Source organism: Eublepharis macularius, chromosome 11, assembly GCF_028583425.1.
Source record: "Eublepharis macularius isolate TG4126 chromosome 11, MPM_Emac_v1.0, whole genome shotgun sequence".
NCBI classification, from domain to species: Eukaryota; Metazoa; Chordata; class Lepidosauria; order Squamata; family Eublepharidae; genus Eublepharis; species Eublepharis macularius.
Window position 1 is genome coordinate 91,015,373 of NC_072800.1, and position 21,282 is coordinate 91,036,654.

Here is a 21,282-nt window from a genome sequence, read left to right on the forward strand (position 1 = left end):
CTTTGTATGTTATAACTAATACCTTGAATTGAGCACAGTAACTGATAGGTAGCCAATGGAGTGACTGTAGGATGGGAGTGATGTTCAGGCTCCTGCTAACAGTTGAATTGTAGCATTTTGCACCAACAGGAGCCTCCTAATTAACTTCAATGGGAGACCAATGTATAGTGCATCACAATAGTCAAGTTTTGATGTTACCATAGCATTGATCCAGGTGGCCAGATCGGCCATGTCGAGGTAAGAAGCCATCTTCCAGGCTAGAGCGAGATTGTAGAAAGCAGTTTTTGCAGCTGCCTTAATTTGTTTTTCTAGTAGCAGCACTGGATCCAGTATAACTTCTAGCTCTTAACTGAATCTGCAAGGGTCAGACGAACGCCATCAAAAGAGGAGAGGTACAATGTCTTTCAAGATCTGACTTCTCAACAAGCATCACTTCAGTCTTGTCTGGGTTCAATTTCAATTTGTTATTTTTCAGCCATTTCACCACGGCTGTCAGGCAGCGATCTCAAATTTCTACTGCATCCTATGGGGACCTGGATAGCGAGTTATAGAGATGAGCATTGTCTGCATATTGATGACATCTAACTCCATAGCTGCAAACGAGTTCTCCTAAAGTTGAATAACATGAGAGATAAGACTGTGCCCTGAGGAACCCCATTCTGGAGATAGCTGATCTCTGATGGCAATCCTTTGAGTGTTCCATGAGAAATGATTTGAACCAGTTCAGAGCACATCCTTTGATGCCCACTTCTGTTTCCAAACATCTCAACAGGATGGCATGGTCTACTGTGTCAAAGGCTGCAGATAGATTCAGGAGGAGTAATAAGGAGGCATGGCCTTTCTCTATATTCAGACAGAGGACATCCACTAATGCTACTAGTGCTGTCTCTGTCCCATGCCCTGGTCTGAATCCAGACTGGAAAGGGTCTAGAGTGCTAGAGTTTTCCAAGAAGATATGGAGTTGGTCAGCTACTGCTCTCTCAATCGCTTTGCCCAGAAAGGGCAAGTTAGAGACTGGATGATAATTGGCCACATCGGTTTGTCTAGGGATGGTTTTTTAATCAGTGGACAGTTAACTGCCTGTTTAAGTGGCCAGGGAAAGGTGCCCTGAGTTAGCAAATGATTTACAATAGATCTCAGTGGTTCACTTATGTGATCTTTACTTGATTTTAACAGCCAAGATGGGCAAGGATCAAGTGCACGAGTAGTGGCTTTTATAGATGCCAGGATTCTGTTAAGGTTTGTCATTGTAACTGGTTCAAAGCAGTCCAAATGTGGGCCAGATGGTTTGTTTATTAAGCATTTCTTCTATCTTGTTTGCATTGCAGCTAGCATCTAGATCAGAGTATATTCATGCTAGTTTATCAGCGAAAAACTTAGCAAAAGCCTTGCAGCTAATTGTCTGTTCTTGGGACTGTAAAGGTTCGGATTTAGGGGTTAGAAGGTGTCTAGATATCCTGAACAATTGGGATGGTTGTGAACTAGCCTATGCAATAGTTGCCAAGAAGTAATGTTTCTCTGCTGCTTTCATTTCCACTTCATAGATCCTCCAGTGTGTTCTGTAGCAAGTTCTATCAGCTTCCTTGCGAGTTTTATGCCAGCATCTTTCTAGATGTCTTCCAGCCCTCTTCAGGTCAGCCAGCTCTGTGGTAAACCATGGTGCAAGCTTCCATCCCAAGGGCTGGAGAGGTTGACAAGGAGCAATGGTGTCAATAGCTTCAAGGAGCTTTCCATGTTCCTACAGCAGCTTCTGGGGAGCAAGTGTCAATTTACTTCATTTATACCACAACTTTCTCCCCAAAAGGTCCTCAAAGTGGCTTACATCATTGTCCTCTCCTCCATTTTATACTCTCAATCACCTGTGAGATAAATCTGGCAGAAAGTGAGAGACTAGCCCAAGGTCACTCAGTGAGCTTCTGTGGCAGGGCAGGGATTATAACCTGTGTTTCCCAGATCCAAGTCTGACACTAACCACTACAGCACACTGGACTCAATTAGTCTTCCGTTCAGAGCAGCGGACTGGGAGGGCAAAATAGCTCTGGAAAAGACTGACCCCCAGCCTTTAATTGACAGAATCCAAGGTTTGAAAGCTGGTAATACAGGTTTTTTTTTTAAGGTTGCATTTTAATTGCTTTTTTATTATCTTGGACTTGAGCAGGTCTCCGGAAAAACAGCATATATACTTCTTAAATAAATTATAAAACAAATTATGCACCATACAATACGTAAAAAGGTCAAATCAAAGATGAGCATCAGTGGTGACAGGGATACAAGTTTCCACTCATCACAAAATAGGGGATTTTGGTTACTTCATCAGATATATGTAAAAGGAATAATTATACACCATAGCATATGCAGCCATGTGACTGGTATAAAGTTTTATTAGAATGCTATCATTCATAGAATGTATTGATCTGTATCACTTAGCAAAAGATCCGTGGTTAGCTGAGGCACAGCCATTTTATATTTGTTTTAGGAAGATCTCTCTTCTTTTAAGAGTTGAATGCAGAGATGAGTCAATATAAGGGCCACCCATTACAAGAAAAAGTAACATGACAAGTTTAATATTCTTCCGAAGCATTTATTTCCTCAAACTCAGTGTACACTGTTTCCAAAAAGTGAAGCAATCTTGTTTCTCAGCCTCTGACACTACTTATTTGATTGACAGAAGGGCTGCAGAAGTAGAACTCTCTCCATTGTGTGGTCATATTTCCTTACCAAACTCCTCCACCCCCTCCACCCCCCCTTATTGATGCTTTAAATCCTGAAGGTACACAGCTCTTAATGGTGTGATCCAGCACAAGTTCTGTTGAGGCCTGCCCTATTCATCTCATGTAGCAGCTAGTTTATCATACAACCTTATAAAAGTTATTATATACTTCTGACACTTTATAATTCAGTGCTAAGATTAAGGCTAACTATAACATGCCACTCAACTTCTTTAGAGCCCTTGTGTCATTTGACAGCGAAATGGGTGGCGAGAATAACAGTGACTGTTTAGAAGCAAGAAGCAACTTTTTGGCCAGAAGACTCCAAAACCAACTGCTAGAAAATTTAGCCTCAGCCTGGCAAGTTAAGGCGTTTCTTTCAAGTGTCACAGAACAAGGTGATGGTGCTGGGGCGGGGGGGGGGGGGTCAAGCTCCGTCCAGTTCAGCTTTAGTCAAGACTGAATATACCAGATCCACTGTAGTCCCAAAATATTCCGTGTGATGCTTCAAAAAGAGATACCGGGAAATGACGATGCCACAAAATACAATGCAATAAAGGGCCAAAATCAACAACTCTGCTTCTTATATTTTACTGTGGTATGGGTATTTTGAGAAATCCAACTTTTCCATGAAGATAGTTTCAGGTGGGTAGCCATGTTGGTCTGCAGTTGAAGAGCACAATTTGGGGCCACCAGCACCTCAAAGACCAAAGAGATTTCTAGGGGATGAATTTTCAAGAGTCAAAGCTCCCTTCATGGTTAAACCATATATTCACTGCAGGAATGGAAGGAACTTTATCATCTTTCTCTGTCATGAAAGCTTGTTAGGTGACCTTGGGACAATCATATACTTTCAGCCTAACCTACCTCACAGGTCGTTATGAGGTTAAACAGATAAGAGCACAACATAAGCCACTTCAAGTTCCCAATGGGGAGAAAGGCACGGTATAAATGAAGTTGAATAAAATAAAACAGGAATACCTTTCAGGGAATTCCACATAGTTGATAATTCAATAACAAGCAGTAAATACAGATAATTAGCACCTGTATGAACCTTACAATAGCGTAACAAGGTAAACCAGAGATACAAGGTGTTGGTTTTGACCTATAAAGCCCTGAGCAGACTGGGACCAGCATACCTACAGGACCACTTCTTGCCATATGTACCCCAGAGAGCATTTAGATCTGCAGATAAACATCTGCTGGTGGTCCCCAGCCCCAGGGAGGCTCAACTGGCCTCAACCAGAACTAGGGCTTTCTCAGTCTTGGCTCCCACCTGGTGGAACTCTACTGACATGTGGGCCTGCCAAGACCTATCTTTTTGACGGGCCTGTAAGATGGAAATGTTCCACCAGGCATATAATTGAGGCCATTTCTATGCTATCTGTTGAGCCTCCCTTCCAGTCTCCTGTTGGAATGCTGTTCCCCCCCTTTCTCCTCCCTCCCCCCTGTGTAGGTGGGGGGACTGTGTTAATGAAGACCGTCATCTTGGGGACTGAAATCCGTATTTTATGATTGTATGTTTTTAGCTGGATTTTAATTTGTATCTTATTTTTGATGTAACCCGCCCTGAGCCTTCTTGCGGGGAGGGCGGGATAAAAATCAAATATCATCATCATCATCTACACAGAAGTGGGGCTGAGAGAATGAGTTGGCCAAGGCCATCTAATGAGTTCACAGTAGTGGGCAGAATTGATCTGGGGACCTCTCAGATCACATCTCAATCTCACAGCCACTAGGCCACACCAACTCTTGATACAAAGGCAAGGGCTGAATCAAACTACCAATCAGGCTTAGAATACAGTTAAAGCAGCATTCATGCTTAGGACCTGCCACGCAGCAGTGTTTAAACATGCACTGGACTTCTGTGGTATGCATACAACGATATAGCTGTTCAAGGCACAGGTTCGATGTAATGTATCCAATAATATCTAACTACGTATGATGACAGTATGTTGCGCAAACCTGTATCACTGCATACGTCCATTACGTTAGCCAAGATTACATAGAAGAGACCAGCTTTTAATGAAATAGCTTCTGGCTAAAGTTTTGGCTGCTACTATTAAGAACAATAAAGTACTTAAAGGATTACAAATGAGTGTGAACATTTACAATCCTAATTCCAGCACATAAATTCTCCAGCTTTCAGACTGCTGTAGAGTTTTAGAATACACAAAATTTCAGGTTTTTTAGGGTTTACTTAGCAGAAGTTTTATACAGGAACGTACTTCACTGCCACATTAGATCGTTTGGAACTTCAAGAAGCTATGAATTAAGCATCATAGCAACATGACACTGTAAAGAGGATACTATGGCACAATATAGTCAAAACAGACTTCTAATGCCCCGGATCCTTCTAGAACATTCCACTGGCTCAAGACCCTTCTACCAATGCTAATGGCTCCTGTGTTGGTGGAATACTCCTTGCATTAGAGAAACAGGCTGGCACCAGCAGAACAAATTGGTAGACAATATATTTGGAAGTTTACTGTGCTCAGAATGGATTTAAATAAAGTTGATTTAAGTCACCAAGAAAAAAACAGATATAAATCGAATTTTAAATATTTCCTAAATAAAGTACATATTTTTTCTGCTAAAACCATAGCAAACCATATAGACTGGATCCCGGCAGCTTTTTCACTCAATCAGTTCTCCTTGCCACAGTCCTCATCCCACATGGCTCTTTTTAAGATAGTGTTTTCATTACTATAATAATATTGCACTTACATAGTGCTCTTCTAGACAGAGTAGTGCCTCAGTCAAAGTGGTGAACAAAGTCAGTGTTACCATTATCCCTACAAGACAGCTGGGGCTGAGAGGAATGGCTCACCCGAGGCCGCCTGTAGAGTTCATGGCAGTAGTGGGAGTCAAACTAGCAAAGTGCTGACTTCACCACTATGCTACAGCCTTCAGACAACCTCAGCGGCCACATTTTCTTAATATTGTTACTATTTTGGAAAATGATAATACCATATTGCTTATTTTTAGGTCACTTAATGCTCCCAAGTCTAAACAAGGTTTCTTTTATAACCTGTGGATGACTGTTTCCCCACCCCTCACCCCAATTTTGCAAACTGCTGGCTGGAAGAAACAGTAGAAGGTGCTTCTGTCTCCTTCCCGTTCTGTTAGAGCCTGTCCTTATTTCTTTGTCATTAATGCTTTGCCTCACCTAGAATCAACACTAGAAGAAAGGCCCGGTAGTAAATTACTGGGCAGACTGATTTACTCCATGAGATTGAAAATAAATGCCCACTTTATATGGAATAAAAAAACTATTAAAGTACTGGGATCATTGCAAATAACAGGTTGTTACTAGTCTAAACTCGAGATGGATCAGCAGACCACACCAAGGATAAGCTGCCAGATTGAGGCCCCTGGTAAACTATAATAAGTACATAAACGATACACTAATGATGACTGACAAAGGTGCCCCCATGGTTTTTCATTACAAAGAAATGCAGTCTTTTATATGTCTTAGGAGTCATTTCAGTTTTAAAAGACTGTTTGCGCTAAGTTTAGGTTTCATTCCAAATCAGGTCATGCCTAAAAAAGATGAGCATGCCTTAAGTATTCACAATGGGCAATCTTCAATCTCCCTGTAAACATTCCTCCTACTGAAACATGCTTCTCCACATTACATTTACAGTATTGGCTAATTAAGCATATCATATTTGCATTTCAGGAGTTTGTTTACAAAACGTTTACATAAACTTTCTAGGGAATTTTGACAAACCCTGTTTACCAGAACGTCAAAAGGAAGCACTTCCCTACGGGATAAAAATATTTTTATATTCTCCCTCTTCCCAGTCTCTTTCAAGGTCCCCTAAACTGCTGCAGTACCTACATCTAACTTGGGGAACAGAGGAAAAAAAAAAAAACAGAACACTACTCCAACGTCAGGCAAAAATTAAGGGGAGGGAACATTACATTAAATTCCACAGTAGTATCAGTTAATTTGAAAACTAAAGAATATAATCAACAAGATAGCTTCATAGAACAAAGATGTTTAGCAAATCAGACTATGAAGATTTAAGTACTTGAGTTTACAGTGCACAAAATGGTTCTCTAAGCGACCTGCTGGCAACGATCTATGGCTAGACACCTCTGCTCAAGATACTATCTCACCAAGTTTCTTTAATGCCTCCTACAATCAGCATTCCATGTGAATTCTTGAACTCATCTTATATACTAATAACCAAGTGGCCCTGATATGTGAATATTTAAATCTGGAGATTGGAGCCATGCACCAACAAGACAGATCTTTCTACACACCTAAAACATGCTCCAGGTCTGTAGAGAAATCTGAAATCTAAAAAAAAAATTGGTGAGTGTGTTAAAAAACCCAAAATGATCACTGAAGCATCTATAGCTTTAACCAGATGCCCTCAGTGGCTGTTGCTAGGCACCCATAACAGTTTAGCCAATATTCCAGGCTTGGTTTTGTCAGTAAAAAGCAGGGGGAAGGAGCAGGGTCTGTTTCAGGGCTTTTTTGGCACTCGAAGGAAGACTCATTGGGGCAGAACAAGAAGCTAATAATGGGCTACTTGATACCACTTGACTTACATGACCCATCCAGACCTGGCTGCCTGCTACTGTTCAAAAATGTCCCTGCACCCCACAAAAGCCAGTGTAATGTACTGGTTGGTATTTCACAGTAGGATCTGGGAGACTCAAGTTCAAACTAGCAACCTCGTGTAGAAGCTCACTGGGTGATTTTTGTCCAGTCACACATTCTCAGCCCAGCCTACCTCTCAGGGTTGTTGTGAAGATAATATGGAGGCAAAGAGGTATGCTGCTTTGGGTCACCGTTTGAGAAAGAGTATATATATGAATTACATGAATATAGATGGGGGCAGATAAAAGGTAAGCTGTTTAGTGGGTTTGAAGGAGAGAAAGACATAGGGCAAAGTGAGCACATGGAGGCTGCCAGGAGGGAAAGAGGAAATAGTGTGGGGAAGGGGATACATGGGAAAGTTAAGTACCCCCACAAGCCCTTGCAGGTTCCCCCCCATACAAGTGGCTCTTATAGCCACTTCTGGCCATAAGGGAGAGGCTGCTGGGGAGAAGGGAGGGAAAGTGAAGACGGGGACAGACAAAGGTCAGTGGGAAGGAGAGAAGCAGGAAAAGGAGGAGAGGCCATGGGGGGACAGAGAAGGGAAAGTGGACATGATGGAGGAGGGGAAATGAAATGGCCCCCACAAGACCTTGCAGGTCCCCCACTTGTTTATTCCTAGTCCTCCTCAATACTGTTCCCTCCTAATTGCCTTGCCTCTATTTTTTTCTCCATTCCCAAGCAATTATTTTAGTACAGCTTTCCTCTAACTTCAGGACTGTGAACCCCTTCTAAGCTTATTCTATGTGGCTACTGATTCAATAATATAAAGGATCTTGTGGCTGGTTGTTGTGGGTTTTCCGGGCTGTATTGCCATGGTCTTGGCATTGTAGTTCCTGACGTTTCGCCAGCAGCTGTGGCTGGCATCTTCAGAGGTGTAGCACCAAAAGACAGAGATCGCTCTGTGACACTGAGACTGTGACACTGAGAGATCTCTGTCTTTTGGTGCTACACCTCTGAAGATGCCAGCCACAGCTGCTGGCGAAACGTCAGGAACTACAATGCCAAGACCACGGCAATACAGCCCGGAAAACCCACAACAACCATCGTTCTCCGGCCGTGAAAGCCTTCGACAATACGATCTTGTGGCTCTTTAGAGACTAATAGTCATTGCGGTGTGACCTTTCTTGAGCCAAAGAACAATGCTGTGAGATGCATGAAGTGTTATGTTCAAGATTAGAAACAGCACAAGCTTGGTGGCGGTTATTCCAAAGAGAGGCCAGCAAGCCCAGTTTCCCAAGGCATTTGCATTGCAGAGCATAGATCAGAAGATCCACTTGGGCATGACTGTGGACCACTCCAATCTGTTGATGAATCAGTAAAGTCAGATGAATGTGAATGGTGTAAATAACCTTCTAAGAAGGGACAATTCAATTACTGGGTCCAAGGATGCATATAAACTTTAACTCATTAGCTTCTCTGACACCAGCATTAGAAAGGGGGGAAATGTGGGCTAGTCAAAGTCTGCTATTAAACAGTATTCAATTCACTTGTCTTGGCACCTGAGGGAAGTACGGTTCTGCCACTCTCAGAATCTTAGCCCTCCCCTTCATTGTGATTCCCCACCCAATTCTTTCTCTCTTAGGAGAATCACGGCCCTAGCCTTATTGTCCCTGTGTAAACTTGCCCTCCTTTAAAAAAAAAATCACCACCTAAGCTAGGTGAAGAAGTGTTTTCAGTATGTGTGCTGTTGCCACAGGAACATTCCCTGGTGGCCATATGCCATCAACAGTAAGTTAACTGCTTGTGGCACAGTAAAACAACATGAATTGAGTTTTCTATTAGTGGGCAATCTAGCAATTAAAGATTTGCTAGTTTTAACTAAGAATGCTTCCAGATTCTAAAAAAAGCTCTGCTTGCTCAAGTAAAAAGCATAGCCTTTCCAATGCAGAAGATCAGCATGCCTACAGTTCAACCACATTCTTTTTTACAGCATCCCTCCCAAGATACTTAACAATAAAGGAACAACTATCAGCGTGTGCAGTTTACTCTAGTGTTGTCGATAAACTGCAAACAGGTGCGAGCTTTATATGGTGAAATATAGTTTGGTATCTATCGCTCCTTATAAAAGGAAAGGTGACACACACACACACCCATTCAGTTCAATAGGAATTACAAACCTCTGAAGAAATTCTCTGTCTTTGCATAGAAAATAATGAACGGTTACAACAGCCTCATAACCAACTCTTATTTTTATTTACTTTTATTTACTTACAGCCTGCCTCTCTCACCAACAGGGAGTAACTTACATTGTTCTCTTCATCTCCATTTTAACCTAAGAAGCTGTCCCTGGATTATGCATGTGTACATCTCTCAGTTGCTGGGAACATCCCTGGAAGGATGGTGGTGAAATTGTGCTGGGCAAGCAAGGAACAAACAACTCATGCAGCCAACATGTAGTGCTTACAGGCAGGGGGGCTGTGGATAGTCCTTATAAAATGAGGATTTCTGCCAAAATAATTGTGAGGAGAGGGAACTAGCACCTTCAAACTTCCTTTGTCCACTGCCTCATCTCTAAAGGGAACCAGCTCCTCTATCATTGACAAAACTTCTGAATTTTTCCTGCTTTTTCAGTGCTCAGTACTATTCTCCTGAAGACACACCTTTTGAACAAAGAGGCCACTTCTCTGTACCATGAAGTGGTGGTGAGGAGACAAGGAATGACATTCACGAGGATTCAAGCTTTATTCCAGCATCTAATTTCTTGTGGGTTCCTACCTGTTCTATGTCTATACCTTGTTCCCTGGAAGGATAACAGCAATAACTTAATACTGCAGTTGCAAAATCCTTTTCTTGGGCCCCTACATATTTTAGAAGCCACCTGTGAACTGTGCTAAGCGTAAACTGAACAAGCAAAGCTGATCATGTTGGACCATTGGTCTAGTGATGTCTATTCTGACAGCAGCTCTACCAGACAGTCCTTCCTAACTGCTATCCCAGATCCTTTGAAAGGGATCCATGTGTAACAGTGTGTCTAAAGCACACACTCTCCCATTAAGCACATCAGTTGCCTCAACATTACTGTATTCCTTACAGCATGGAAGAAACAGAAACAAGTCCCAGCAGCCAAGCAGAGTTAATGTTAGTATTTTATCCAAGCTGAATTTATTCAAGTTCTTGATTCAAAGCAAAAATAGTGATCCCGTAAGCATTCGCTCTGACAAGGAAAAAAACATTTCAAATTCCTAGGTACAAGATTCAATCTTTTACGATACAGAATCCTATTTAATAGTCAATACTGTGCAATGATGGGGGGAAACATGCAAATACACATACATGTAATTATTTTAGCGGGATGCTTAAGTAAATTGAAAACACTCTTTTATGGATTTACTTTATAGTCCAACATTTCTCACTGAGACTGAAGCAAATTATGGGATATATTAAATCAGAATAAGACAACCAAAGCAGTAAGGACAGGATTACAGAATTAGAGAACATGAACAAACTAAGGCAAGGTATACGATGAACAATACAGAAAATAGATTACAATTTATTAGAATGTAGCAAAAGAAGGTGATACCTCCAGTAGTCATTGCAGCGGACTACAATCCCATTTCATTCTAAAGACGCCCTCCTGGACCATTCCCTTTTACAACAGACCTAATCTCTCTTTAAAGATACCATCTTGAAAATGTCTGTTTTGCACATTCTTTGGAATGACAGAAGTGTGCGAGACTTCCAGACCTCCTTGGGCAGGCTCTTCCACAAGACAGGAGCCACCACTCGGGATTCATGTGAACAAGCAGTTGCTGATAGCCATTTGCAGCATGACACCTCATCTATGTTCAGATGAGTGAGGCTATCACAGCAGAGTGTAGCATGAGAGGCAGTCCTACAGGTACATGGGTTCGAAGGCATTAAGGGTTTTAGGGATAACCAGAAGTTTGAAATGAACCAGTAACTGACTGGTAACCAGTGACGTGTCTGCAAAATGACAGTGACATGCATTTTCTACTAGGGTGTGGCATTGAGCATCTACTGGAGTTTGAGGCGACTTTAAAGGCAGACTTCTATAGAGTGCATTACAATAGCTAGCCTTAATGTAACCATAGCATGGATCTATGGGGTTAGATGAGCTGTCAAGGTAGGAGGGGACCACATATAGACTGCCTTCACACTGAATGTTATAGAGGAAAGCAGTAGTTCCACATCATCTCCTCTCAGAACAGAATGTGTGACATCTCTCTCCATTATGAATCGCCTCCAATAAGGGGAATACAACTCGACAATACAAAAATATTTCATTACATGTTCTTTCATGAGGCACTGGAGGCAAAAGATGAAATGCTACTGCTTTTACAGGCAGCCAGCCACCTTCTACAACATGTCATTTTGCCTTCCACGCAAACCTTGATAATTGTACAGCTCCTTTAACATAACCTTTGGATCTGCACTGGAGAGGAGATTGTAGATATGGAAGAAGTAGAGGGTAAAGAACCTAGAACGAGCAGAACTATTTGTTGCCAGTAAACAGTTTTTACTTAACATGTGGGTTAACAGCATTTCTCGGCATAGCAAAATGCCTCAACTCTTTTTCCTGTAAGACAGGCACTGACAACTTGCCTCGCTCTAGGAGCCAGCTCCAAAATTTAGGAGCCAGTACGCTTGTTTCAGTGCACAGAGTTGAGTATTATCACCATATTTATTAATCCTAACCTCTTTGCAATTTCTTGCAGTTTTATTAAAGCTATGACAGAAGTATTGTACATAAATATAAGAATAGCCTTGGTTGTCACTGCTAGAACAAAAAGCTAACTCTAACCCTGCTTTTTCTGCTATTTTTGTTAACTCTATTGCTGCTTTAAAAACTCCATTTAATTGAATACTGGAGCCAGTAGAGAAAGCAACTGGTTAAAAAATTAATTCATCCACCACCACTGAATGGTGGTATACAACAAAACATTCCAGTGTGAAATGATAAGTTTCGTACTTCTCAGCGAGAGTGACTACAATAAAATCATTGCTAAAAATACTAGGCATCTCAGTGAAAATTTTAGGCACTGTGGCTACCTGGGATTTGTCAAGCCCTGCAGTAGTGTAAGTAGAAGGGTCATAACACGATATATAGTATTTACCTACTGCAAAATGCTTTCAGTCTTTAAACTGCTTAAATATCAAACAGTACTACTTCTCAACTTGGTATACAAAACTACACAAGTGTTTTTACTGTAAATTGTGTGATTAGATTTTTAAAATAGTGGAAGCATCAATATCATCTGAGAACATCTGGGAACAGATGAGAAAGAAAATTGGCACATCTCCAGAAAAAATTACTAACAAGCAATAACATTAGAATTTTTCAGATAACAAGAAAGAATACTGAATAAAAGGGAGGAGAGGGGAGAAACAGCTACTGTAGCTGGAAGTGGAAAAACACTAGTCTGAAGGCCATACAGCTTGAGAATTTCTGATCAGATACACCAGATAATGCAATGTTTTCAGCTCAGTAAAAATCAAAAAGAGTCCAGTAGCACCTTTAAGACTAACCAATTTTATTTTAGCATAAGCTTTCGAGAATCAAGTTTATGCTAAAATAAAATTGGTTAGTCTTAAAGGTGCTACTGGACTCTTTTTGATTTTGCTACCACAGACTAACACGGCTAACTTCTCTGCAGCTCAGTAAAAAGAATCTCTCCAAATACTTGTAATTGAACTTCATTTTCATCTGTAGCCAGCACTTGTTTTTAAAAAGAGGAGGCTAAAGACTCCTATGAGAGATAATAAAAATAGAAATAATGCTCCCAGTGATATGATAAGCAAGCTGCTCAGGATAATATTGTATTTAAATTTCATCCTGTTGAAATCAAAGTAAGAAATGCATTCAGGAATTATTTCAGCAGGGTAAACACAGATTTTGTATGCAGAAGCCTTCTAGCACTTTAAAGGTGAACAAATTTGAGGCAGAAGCTTTTGTGAGTAAAAGCACACTGACTGAGAAATGCATACAGCACAATAAAATCATTAATCTTTAAGTTCACACAGACTTGGTTACTCATGGATTTTGTTCCTTCCAGCAATTTGGGCTGCATGTTCTTTGTAGTTCCTTGGAACCAGTGCACAATGGATTTTTGTAAAATGTGGACAACCAGACCTAACCAAGTAATTAATAAAGAAAAACAAGCCAGTTTATTCTTAGTGCTACAGCAAGCCTAGCAAAATGACCAATCTTCCATGTAGGTCTGTCAAAAGGCCTAAAAGGTCAAACAGAACAAAGGCCTAAACTTCATCATCATCATCCTTACAGTCCAGTCTGTGAGCGGGCTCAAAGTGGATAACAACATTTACATGAAAATTTCCATTTAAAACCATAAAAACACAGTTCAGTAGTAAAGAACAGCTCTAAGCAGCAGCCTATATTACTCAGCCCCAATAAAACATTTCTAAAATATTTCTATGGGTGGAAGGTGAGGAACAGCAATTGTCTAGCAGATAGAAAAAGAAGAAAATGGGATGGGGGTTATATTCCCCCTCCCCAGGTGGCTGGTGGGAAGGCTCATCCATGGCCCAGCCTCAACCATATGCCTGGCAGTACATTCTGTCTTACAGGTCTGGTGAAAAGATAATACATCTTGTTGGGCCCAAGTCTCAACAGAGAGTTCCACCAGGTTGGTGCCAGGACCAAAAAGGCCCCGCCTCTGGTCGAGGCCAGGCGAGCCTTCCTAGGGCCAGGGACCACCAGCAAGTTTTTATCAGCTGATCAGAGCACCCTCTGGGGAACATATGGAGACAGGCGGTCCTGCTGGTCCCAGTCCACTAAGGCCTTTATAGACTAAAACCAAAACCTTGAATCTGATCTGGAACTCCACGGGGAACCAGTGTAGCTGCTGTAGAACTGGAGTTATATGCACCCTATATGGAGTATCTGTATGGATGTACGTGGCTGCATTCAGGACCGGCTGTAATTTCCAAATCAGGCCCAAGGGAAGCCCTGAGTAGAACGAGTCACAGTAGTCCAATCTGGAGGTGACCATTGCCTGGATCACTGTCGTTAGGCCATGGGTTGAAAGGTAGGGGGAAAGTTGCCTGACCTGCCGCAGGGGGAAAAAGGCAGACCTGGCAACGGTTGTAATCGGGGTCTCCATTGATAAGGAGGCATCCAGAATAACTCCCACACTCCTAGCTTTTGACACGGGCATAAGTAGTGCCCCATTGAAGGTCAGAAGCTGGATCCCCGAATCATAGCAGATTCTTACACTAAACTCACTGCTGTCACCAAATAGTAAGAAAGGTGTGTGCTGTTTTTGTACTTTGGATATAGTATTACACAGTGATATAGGGCAGAAAATTTCCCAAATTCAGTGGTTAAGTGGTTGGGTTGCAAATCAGCATTCTGCTGGTTCAAATTCCACTACTGCCATGAGCTCAGCAGGTGGCCTTGGGTAAGCCACTCCTCTCACCTCCAGCTCCCCAGCTGTATTATGGGATAATAACACTAACTTGTTTACTGCTCTAGGTGGGGCACTAATCAGTCTAGAAGGCAGTATATATGTGGTTATATTTCTCCATGGGAAAAAAATCTGCCCCACATATATAAATATAGTCAGTTTACCTATAAAGGCCTAGGGTTTTCTGCTACTAATCAATCCCGTTAGATGGTCTAAATATGGGATATGAATTATGGATGAGCCTGCGTGTCTGCACATGGCATATTTGTCTTCTTTTGCTAACATTTAAATTGTTTAAATCTGAATTAGAAAATTTTCCCATAAAAGCCACATCAATGGTAAGGAATAAAAGTGTTTAGGGACTACTTACATACTACTGGCTTCTTCAGGCAAAACCTAAAAGTCAAAATTCTACTAAAGTTGCAATTCAGGAGCTTATGAACTTAGAAACAATTAGCAAAAAAGCAATGTACATCTTGTTACAGGATTTGGGGTTAAAAGCACATCTCTTTAAAAATCTGTAAGACAGTATTCATAAAACCAGTGCTGCATGAGGTTTAAAGGAACTCCAGTAGTTTCCATAGGTGACATTTTTACTGTCCTTAAGACAATGTTTTCAAGTAAAGCTTTTAGATAGGCTTATTCAACCCAGGAACTTTGTAGCGAGATAAGACAACAGGCAAGGTCAAAGACAAATATTGAGGGTTGGTTAATTTTATAAGCCACGAAACCTTTAAAACAATGGCAAATACAACTTCATGCTTCAGTGTAAGCTGATACTTCCCTGAAGATTGCACAATAGGCATAATGTACTATAGCAAGCGTGTTCTTCCTTGAAACATCAATGTTACATACAACTCATTTGCTGATTTGTTTCATTTGCTGATTCACTGCATACAGTTCAACGATGTTAAAGGTTACGTATGTGAATCAACATGACTACCATCATTTTCCTTACTCTGTTTCATCTAGAGATATCCAAACCCCAAACCAAAAGGGCACAGCCAGCCCAGCCTCTACCTTCAACTCAGTTTTTTCCTTCTGGAAACAAGTTGCATAGCAGATACACCTAAAGAAGCCAGTCAGAAGAAGCAAGGATGCAGAAATGTGGAAAGGACAAGACTCAATCCTGTTGTTACAAAGCACACGCCCAGGAAAGTACTGCACTGACAAAGCTACGAGTTCAGGAATATGGTCTATACAATAGTACCATTTCAATTTGCCATTTGTTCATCAAGTGTATACAGCAATTGTTATGATGAACAACGCACAAGCCCCAAACTGCATCTACCTTTTCTCTATGGAAAGGAAGACACAGGCCCCTAGCACTCTTGTAATCTTAACATTTTCAAAGTAGAAGGGCATGGGAGCTTTCCCCCTTATGATTCCCACACCATGCCTTGTAAATTTTTGATAAAGCAGCAAATAGGTGCTCAACAGAGGAGGAAGGGAGAAGCGCAGCTGAAATGGTTGGGAAATGAGAGTACTATCTCAACTTCTCTAATCTGGATCCTTCCTTATTCTTCACATTGTATTAAGTCTGCATGTACACTATATGCTCAGTAATACTTCCCGAATCTAGCTTTTTCAAAATACTCCATTTTAAGGGTTGGCACATTGGTCAATTTACCATGGTCATGTAGCCTACAAAGTCAAGAATGCCAATGTATAGGTGGCACGCTTGATCTCCCAACAAGAATACAGAAGACAGACTTCCATATATCACTTCAAAGTTAATTTCACTGGTCCATGATGTGACTAATTTGTTTTATGAGCATATACAATAAATCTATCATTAAAGCGTCTCACCATATTAACTTTACTTAGGAGAACATTAAAATATTGGACTAATATTTGACCAATCAGTAGCCAACACCACCACATCATCCAATAGATTGTTTTGAAAGCATGTTTTATTGACTTCAATGAAACTTACTTTTATCAAGCTTAAAATGAAAATGTGCAAGCTGACTAAAAGATGTACCCTTCAAGGTTTGTAGAAGAAATGAGAGGGAAGGGAATCTCTGGAAAGCAAAATCTGACAAAAATATTACAAACAATAAGCACATGAACAGCTGTTACCATGCACTTGCTTATTGAAACTAAAATCCTAACACTGCTATTGCATACTCAAGTTATTTTACAGTCAGACTGTCAAAGGCAAGACGGCAAAAATTAAACAAGAGATGACCAGGTGATCAAATGGCACTCTTTGCCACAGAGATTTAGCTATAGAGACCAAGAAGAGAAATCACCGCTTCCAGGCACTGGGATACTTTGTTATTTCTCACTGCCTAATCAATTCTCGAGAGCTCTGTCTTAGCCATACAGGCTGGTGACCTAAAGCAATACAGTAATATATCTTTCCATTGAAACAATATTAGCTAAAAATAAAAGAGGATGGATCCTTGCCAGTGGAGTGCATCTGGCTGCCTCTAGCTGCAGAGACAATCAGTGCCAATGAATGCAGAGCTGTCAATATTACACTAGATATACATATAGCTATACATATATCTTTTTAAAAGCTATGAAACCGGTATATGAAGATTGCTTTGCTCCACAGGGCTGTGTTTGCGAAAGCCCCCAGAAAAAGAATCCCCAAGGCTGTAACTGGAGAAGGGCTTCCCTCCTCAGCCATTTCACACATGAGATCCTGCACTTGCGTAACTTTTTTGTCCTGCTGATGAAGTCACCACTGTGTGACTAAGCGAGCAAAATTCCTTTCCCCACCCTGCCATCTCCAACCTCGAGCCCAATTTCAGGGAAAGACTAAAGTGGATACTAACCATCCACTTACCAAACAGCCCCCCCCCCATTGTGTTTCAACAGCACTTCCACAGCTCATTTAAGCAACCAAGCGACACCCCCACTCCCAAAGTACTGAGTGGTCAAAAGAGAGCCTCTCTTTTAAGAGCAGATCAAACAATCGTTCCTCTGTGTACACCCACCCACTCCCATATATTGTTTAAAACGCTGAACGAGAGGCAAACTTGCTTTGAAAAGGTGTGTCAAGACAGTCCCAGGTTAGGGGCAAAAACCGCCAGCCCCTGTTTCAGTGGGGGGGGGGGGAGAAAAGACAGCAACTTAAAAATGGTGATTAAACGAGGGTGTGGAGGAAGCACCCTCCTACCGTAAGAAGGAGCCACAGCAGACAGACTGAAACACTTATTTAAAAAGAAAGACAGGGGAAAGAAGGCAAGTAGGGCCAAGGAGGCCTCAAGAAAAAGGGTGGCCTCCGATAGATCAGCTATACAGAGAAACAGCAGGACTGGAGCCCAGTGGCACCTCAGAAACCATCCAGGCTTCCAGGGCATAAGCTTTTGAGAGTCAATGCTCTCTTCATCAGATACTAGTGTTTCCTCCTTGTATCTGAAGAAGGGAGCTGTGACTCTTATACACTGACAAGCTTGTTGGTTTTCAAGGTGCCACTGAACGAAAATCCTGCTGTTCTGTTGCTACAATTTTGAGTAAGTGGTGACAATCTCTTTCAGAGGGCAGATCAAGATGGGTAGCCATGTTCATCTGTAGCTGTAGTAGAAAAGAGCAAGAGTCCAGTATCACCCATAAGACTAACAAAATTTGGGGCAGAGCATGAAGGGCATGATCTGAAGTAGTGAGGTGTGATTCACGAAAGCTTACACCATGAATATCTTGAGTCCAGCAGAAACTATAAGACTTATAAAATTTGTGGAAGGGGACATGCTTTCGTGAGCCACAGCTGACTTCTTCAGATACAGCTAATGTTCTAGCTGTATCTGAAGAAGTGAGCTGTGACTCATAAAAGCTCATCCCCTACCACACATCTTGTGAGTCTTAGAGGTGCTACTGGCCTCCTGGTCATAGATCCAGGAGTAGGCCATGTTTGTCTGTAGCAGCAAAATAGAAAAGAGTCCAGTCGCACCTTTAAGACTAACCAACTTTATTGTGGCATAAGCTTTATAGAACCACAGCTCTCTTCTTCAGATGCATGGAGGGTAAGAAGAAACTGGTCAGATATATAGGTGGAGAGGGGAGGGGGGAGTAGATGCAGTCAGTAGCTTCTGATAATGAAATCAGTTACTGCTGATAATGAGATAACCATTCATAGTCCCTATTCAATCCAAGCCTGACTGGCCTCTTGGCCTTTTCTCCTGCTTCGGCGGCCAGGCTGAAACACTCATTGAAACTGGGGGTGGATCTTTCGGCAGACTTTCGCAGTCCGCAGCCTCTGACGGGCCTCTTCCTAAGCTGAAACTATACAGAGAAAGCATTTTTTTGCTGGAGGGAAAGGGGGAGGGGGCGCTCCTCGAAGAGACAACCCCCCTCGCCCCACAGCGGCCTCTCAGCGCGGCCTCGTCCTCTCCCCTCCCTCCCTCCCCTCAGGGGAGGCCGAGCCTGCAATGCGGCCTTTGGGCCTCCTTCCCTCCCCACTCCCAACTGGCGGCGGGAGGAGGCGAGCGGGGCCTGCGCTCGGGCCTCCTCCTCCTCCCTCGGCTGGCGCCGGACTAGGCCCGCCCGGGCCCAGGCGAGGGAAGGGCTCCTTCCTCGCTTCTTCGGCGGCTCCCCCCCACCCGCCGAGGAGGGGAAGGCCTTCGGGGGGTGGGGGGCTCTTACCGGGAGGCGTCTCGGTGCGGCCGGGCGTGCGTCGTCTTCCCCCCCTCCCCGCCTGCTCTCCTTCCTGGCCTGGCCTTCCGCGCGTCCCTCCGCCTCACTGGCTGCTCTGCGCCCAGGCACACAAGATGGCGGCTCCCGGCGGCCACGTCAGTGCCAGGGACCGCGCAAAGCACGCCGGGTAAGGGTGGAAAAAAGGAGGGGGGCGCGGAGGAACGGTTAAAGGGGGAGCAGCGGGCGCGAGGCAGGCAGGCGCATGCGTGCGGAAAGGGGGGCGCGGCTGAAGGGAGGAGGAGGAGCGAAGAGCAATAATAAAAAAAAAAGTGAGGAGAAAAGAGAACAACTGAGGGGAGAGAGCAACTCGCGTCATAACGACCGTTAGAACGCTTAGGGGAAGGGAGGGGGCGCACGCGCGTTCCGCGGCTGGGGGATGGCGAGGCCGTTGAGCGCCGTTAGCGGCCCTGCTCGCGCGCAGTAGAACGGCAGGAGCTGCGCGCGGGAGGGAGCAGAAGAGGCGGGGCCTGGCTCCTCGAGGCGCCGCTTTTGGCTCCACCCCCTAGAACTTAGGGGCGGGGCTCGCTGCCTTTTTTACCTCAGTGCTTCCACTGTTTCTACTGTTGCCAGCCTCCAGGTGGTGGCTGGAGATCGGGTCACCTGGAGAGAATGGCTGCTTTAGAGGGCGGACTGTGTGGCATTATGCCTGTCCCCAAATCCTACCCTCTCCAGGCCCCCCCTCCCAAATCTGCAGGAATTTCCTAACCTGGAGCTGGCAACACTGTTTCCCTAAGCGATGAGGCTGTTTCCTTTGTTTTCTTGCTACAATTATTAATTTACTGTATTTCTATCCCGTCTTTCTCCCCAATGGGGAACCAAGGTGGCTTACATCCTTCTCCATTCCTCTATTTTATCCTCACGACAACCCTGTGAGTAGGGTTGCCAGCTCCAAGTTGGGAAATTCCTGGAGAGCTGGAGGGAGAAACCTGGAGAAAGTGGGGTTTGGGGAGGGAAAGGACCTTGGCATGGCATAATTCCATAGAGTCCACCCCCCAAAGTAGCCATTTTCTCCAGGTGAACTGATCTCTGTGGCCTGGAGACCAGTTGTAATTCCGGGAGATCTCCAGCCACTACCTGGAGCCTGGCAACCCTACCTGTGAGGTGGGTTCGGCTGACGGAGGGGGGGGGGGACTCGGCCAAGATTACCCAGCCAGCTTCCATGGCAGAACGGGAATTCAAACTAGGTTTCCTAGGTCCTAGTCTGATACTCTAACCACTGGACAATACTGCTATGCAGGCTAAAGTGAGAGTAAGTAACGAGGGTGTACTTAAGATTCAACACACTGACTAGTTCCTCGAGTAAGAAGACAGAGGAAAACACAGCCTGGGAGGGTTGAAATTATGACATTTAACGTTGCTAAAATTATGAATTATGACATTTGACATTGCTAAAATTGTGAAGATGAATGGTCATTATATAACATCACAAATATGTTCAGTGAAACCAATGACAGAGGCAATTGGGATTGTATTGTACAGAATGATTTAGAAAGCTACTTGGGTCAAGGTTTGGTGCAATATGTATGGCTCCTGCTGCCTGTTGTTGTAAGTGTGGTGATGGAGAGTGCCCTCAAGTCATAGCTGATCTATGGCGACCTCTGGAGGGGTTTTCATGGCAAGAGCCCAATAAGAGGTGTTTGCCATCGCCGCCTGCTGCAACCCTGGCCTTCATTGGAGGCCCATCCAATTACTAATCAAGGCAGACCCTGCTTAGCTTCTAAAATCTGATGAGATCAGGCTCACCTGGGATACCCAGGTCAAGGTTTTTTGTAAGTAGGACCCTAGTAATTTTTGCATCGTTTAACATATGTCAATACTTCTGTTTTCGCTTCAGTTCCGTTTACAGATTTCTGTTTGATTCCAGATTTATACAACACAAATCCTATTGCATTGTTGATAGGCTGTCTCATCCTTTTGATTGCAGTGACTC

The 21,282-nt window shown here is 43.2% G+C and overlaps 1 protein-coding gene across 1 annotated transcript in view; it reads right to left on the bottom strand.

The window, feature by feature from the left end:
* The window catches only part of ARF1 (ADP ribosylation factor 1), a 29,164-nt gene extending 9,722 nt beyond the window's left edge, over positions 1–19,442 (bottom strand). Inside the window, exon 1 of the mRNA XM_054991223.1 lies at positions 19,302–19,442. The gene's annotated coding sequence lies outside the window, so the exon portion shown is untranslated. The remainder of the gene's footprint in view (positions 1–19,301) is intronic.
* Between the last annotated feature and the right edge of the window lie 1,840 nt (positions 19,443–21,282).